This window comes from Canis aureus, chromosome 4 (assembly GCF_053574225.1).
Source record: "Canis aureus isolate CA01 chromosome 4, VMU_Caureus_v.1.0, whole genome shotgun sequence".
NCBI lineage: Eukaryota > Metazoa > Chordata > Mammalia > Carnivora > Canidae > Canis > Canis aureus.
In genome coordinates, this window is record NC_135614.1 from 18,216,189 (window position 1) to 18,221,470 (window position 5,282).

The 5,282-nt window shown below is 32.8% G+C and overlaps 1 pseudogene; it reads left to right on the top strand.

Moving 5' to 3' along the window:
• Positions 1-200: 200 nt before the first annotated feature.
• Positions 201-288, top strand: LOC144313122 (U4 spliceosomal RNA; annotated as a pseudogene).
• Positions 289-5,282: the final 4,994 nt, after the last annotated feature.

The following is a 5,282-nucleotide window of genomic DNA, read 5'->3' on the forward strand; positions in this document are numbered from 1 at the left end:
CTAGAGTCCTAGGATCGAGTCCCGCATCAATCTCCCTGCATGGAGCCTGCTTATTCTATGTCTGTGTCTCTGCCTCTCTCTATGTCTCTCATGAATAAATGAATAAGATATTTTAAAAAATGTGAATCTTAGAACAATGGTATTAAGAAATACAACATATAGAATTTTTTTTGACAGACATTTTAAACGAGCTCATCTTAAGCTTTGCACAGTGGCAGTAATCATAGCCAGTGAGGTTTATCTGAGGCATGATTATTGCTAACTGAAAACTAAAAGGACTCAACTCACTAGAAACACAAAACAGCCACAAATGCTACCACACATGTAATTTTAAAGTTCCTAGTCACCACTTAAAAAAAAAAAAAGAAAAAATGGGTGAAATTAATTTTAACAATATATTTTATTTAGCTCAATGTATCCAAAATATTATCATCTTAAAATGCATTCTTTGTAAAAAAAAAAAAAGCAATGAGATATTTTAAACTTTTAAAATGTGATTTGTAGTTTACATTACAATATATTCCAATTGGCACTACCCATATTTCAAGTGCTTAATAGTCACATGTGGCTAGTAGCTAACCTATTGAATAGCACAAATGTAGATTATTTCCATCATCATAGAATGTACCATGGGGCAATACTGGCATGAGGAGGCAATGAAAATCAGATAGACATTAGTAGTGAAATATGATAAATGGTGCACACAATACAGGCAACAAACCCAACCTTGGTTGATAGTATTCCTAGAAGTGACATACCTGCATTTTCCATACATGATAATATACACAGAAAACCACTGATTAATTTGGGTTTTTTTTTTAATATTTATTTATTTATTCATGATAGACATGGAGAGAGAGAGAGAGGCAGAGACACAGGCAGAGGGAGAAGCAGGCTCCATGCCGGAAGCCTGACGCGGGACTCGATCCTGGGACTCCAGGATCGCACCCTGGGCCAAAGGCAGGCGCTAAACCACTGAGCCACGCAGGGATCCCCTAATTTGGGTTTTGATATTTATGTTCATTGATATAGAAATTTTTCCTTCAGTTGATTATTAACAATGAAAAATTATGATTATGAATCTAATGTCCTAAGCAAGTTATGGGCAAAACTTATGTCAGTGCTTCCAATATGGTTTCATTCAAAATGCGTATAGAAAGTCAGTTCTTATGTGAGGGTTTATCCTTAATATCAGCCTGATACATTGTGTCAAAATTAGTATATTTGGGACTTTTTGGTAGTATATGTTTGTGAATATAGGTGTGCATGTGTGTGTGTGTTTAAGCTCTAACAAACAGATCCCAGAAACCAGTCATAGAAGTAAAACTAAAGTGAGGATGTGTGATTCTAACAGACCACTAAACCCAACAACACTGGCTAAACTGATTTCTACATTGTCTTCATTTATTTATTATTTTTAGTTTATTTAAATTCAATTAACTAATTAACATGGTGTCTTTAAAATGTGCTTGTCTAAATGGCTTAGATAATTGCTAAATCATTTATTCCTGTTCTTTATTAAAGCAATATGCTTAAATGGAGGCTGACATACCTCCCTCATATTCCTCTTGTAAGAGAATTACTATTATAACATAAAACAATGAAAAAAATTTACTGAAATTTCAGTAAAAATTTCAGTAAATTTTTTTCTCATCCAAATTATGCCTGTCTCTAAATTTCAGAAACAAGTTAAATGTATATTCACAATCCTTACTCCTAGAATCTTGAGACTATAGGAGCGGAATTGCTAAATAACTGTCAAGTAATTCTCTCTTCTGGAGTGTTCTCCCCCCACTCTGCCTGTAGGCAGGGAGATGGAAAAAATATGATTCAAAAAGAAAGAAATGAATAAAGAAGATAAGGAGAGAAAAATGGGTGTGTGTGCATGCGTTTGTGTGCATATATGTGAAACAGACAGAGATTGATAGAGATCAGCATAGGTTTTGAATGGGGTGGCCCTGGGGGTAGAAGTTTAAATGAATCTTGGCTTCCTTGATTCATTCCTTTAATCCTCAAGGTTTCAGCAGCTCCAACATGATGGCTGGACTCTTATTATTAGTTTACTCAAGAAAAAGACATTGGAGAAAGAAGGGTTTTATGGCTTTAGACTGAGTAAAAAGAATGCTACTGTCAGTTTTCTATCCAGCACTATTTCTAACTTATTTAACTTGTTACCATAGTCATTAATTTCTCATGTGTAACATGGCTATTTGCCTGAAGAAAAATACAAGGGTACTACATCATTGAATTTCTATCATCTATTATGGATGTAATATTTTCAAATAATTCCAGAAGGCTAGTTAAACATGACCTCCCTCAACTGAAGCAGCAGTGAGTATTTGTCATGACATTTCCCTTCCCATATGGAGTTTCCACAGCACCTCTTTAATGGATTTCATTATTTTCCCTGTTCCTTTAATTAACTTTTCTCCTAGTTTTAAATAAAATTAATTGGCAGAGGTTGATGAAGGAAAAGATGAAAATACAACATAAAGGAAATGAGATGTTGACAGCAGTTTTAAACTCTTTTAAAACGTAATTAAAATATATGCAGAAAAACGCATAAAATCTAAGTGCACAACTGAGAATGTATTATATAGTAAGCATTCCTATAACCACTTTTAAGGTCAAGAAATAAAAATTGTTTTATGTTAAATGTACCTATAACCACTCTCAAGGTCAAGAAATAAAATGTTATGAGGAGCCTGAAAGTCCCATCTCAATCACAAACTGCTCTTTTTTTTCTAAAGGCAACACTATCCTCAATTTAAAGATAATCACCCCTTCACTTTGTAGTATTACTACCTAAGATACATACCTAAATGAAATAATTTGATTCTATTTTTGAGCATTATGTGAATGGAATTACACATTATGTATTAATTTAGGTCTGGTTTCCCTTGCTCAATATTATACTTAAGAGATTATATTATTGTGTATATCTGTAGTTCTATTTTCTTTTGATTGTTGTAAAATATTTTCGGGATATGCATATACTGCAGTTTATATATCAGTTTTCCTTCTAATGGGCATTTGGGTAATTTCAAGTTTAGGGATTTTATGATCAATGCTGCTATGAATATTCTTGCACATGTCTCTGAGTTCACGTATGAATACATTGCTGCTGTATATATATATACCTAGGAGGAGAATTGCTGAGTTTTGCATGTCTTTAAATTGCTAAATAATATCAAACTGCTTTCCAAAGCAGTTTTATCCATTTACATTCCCTCAAAGTAACGGTTGAGTTTCTCTACATTCACACTAACACCTGGAATTTAATTTTATCCCTTCTTTTGGGTACAATTTGTTAGACCTTTAAGTTGCTTTTCCTTGATGACTAAAGAAATCGAACTGCTTTTCAATTGTTGATTACACATTCAAATTTTTTCTTTATTCAAATCTCTTGCATTTTGGGAGGGTCTGCTTATATTCTTCTTATTTATTTGTAATTCTTTATATTTTTTTGGTTATAAGTCTTTATTTGTAAGATATTTAAAATATGTTTTCTGACTTTAGCTCACTTTACTGTGATCAAATTTTATGACCAAATGTTGATTTTGATGAATTTTATGATTAGTTATTTTTGTGTTGTTTAGAATATTGATATACCTTGAAGTCATAAATATTAACTCTCCATATTAACTTTCAGGTCGTTAAGTGTTTTGTTTTTTGTATTTTGTTCTATGTCCACATGGATATTATTTTTGAATCATGTGAGTTGGGGTTCAACTTTCCTTTTTTTCAGATAAGGACATCCAATTGTCTCATTATATGTACTAAAAAGATTGTGATTTTCCACGTCTCAGTGATGTTCCCATTCTGTTAAATTAGATGTCTGTATGGTCTCTTTTAGGTATCTGAATTTGATTTCATTGGCCTATCTGTCTGTCTTTCCAACCATGACTAACCACACTAAGCTAAATACTGTACTTTATATGGAAGAACTGTAGAACTGTATATGATGAATGAAGAACTGTAGAACAAGTCTTGCCATGTTTTTCTTCCTCAAGGGAATCTTTTTGACCTCAATTTTTATAAATAATCTTGATAAGGTTTTAAAAATCTATTATAATTTGAACTATAATATTAATTTTGGTGAAACTGACATCTCTTAAAAATAAGACTTCCAGGGCAGCCCGAGCTCAGAGGTTTAGTGTCACCTTCACCCAGGGCCTGATATTGGAGCCACCGGATCGAGTCCCATGTTGGGCTCCCTGCATGGAGCCTGCTTCTCCCTCCACCTGCGTCTCTGCCTCTGTCTCTGTCTCTCTCTCTCTCATTAATAAATAAAATCTTAAAAAAATAAAAATAAAAATAAGACTTCCAATTCTGGACTTAGCATTGCTCTTCATAAACTTACTTTTAAATTTCTCTAAATAGTATCTCATAGTTTGTCCAAAGAGATGGTATGTTACTTTCATTTGATTAATTCCTAGATATTTTGTATTTGAAATTTTACCTGTTCTTTTTAATATTTAATTTTCAAGTTTGTTATTGCAGTAGACTAATGCAATGCATGTTTCTTTACTTTTATCTATGATCTTATAAAGTCATATTAATTTGAAACTTACTTATGTATTCTTTTGAATTTTGTACAAAGTCAGTCATGTTATTTTGCAAAGTGAAATTTTGTTTCTTCCTTTTCAATATCTGTAGCTTTTCCCCTGACTTACTTCACTATCTACAACCTTCAACATTGTATAGAAAACATAAAACTAAAAAACTAGCAGAATACTGAAGGCTTTATTACCTAAGTACAGACCAAGAATTGTCCGTTTGCCTTAGCTTCAATTTACATGTTACTTTTTTCTAACTCACTTGAAATTCCAAGTGAAAGTACAAAGAGAAATATGTGACTGATCTCAGATTGAGGATTTGCAAAAAGGGGCTGATAAAGACTGTGGAGGGGGTGCTTTGGATGGTCTGCATGGACTGCTGGCTCCACAGCAAAGCAAGTGTTCTCATTCCGAAGAACAAATCAAGCCACATATTTAGAGTAGTTGTTTACAATTCCTGTATTTAGCATAGCACTTGGTTATATTAAAATTAACAAGGAAAGTCTACCAATGTAATATAATAAATGGACAAAGAATTCAAGTAGGTATTTCACAATAGAGAATATGCATTTCCTCCAGATAACGGAGTCATCCAGGGGCCCCCAAATTAGAATGCTAATATTAATGTTTGGCAAATATATAAAGTAATTTAAATTATCCTACAATTTTTGGGGGGTATGTAAATATGAACAACAGATTTGTAACCATCTTTGACATTATCAA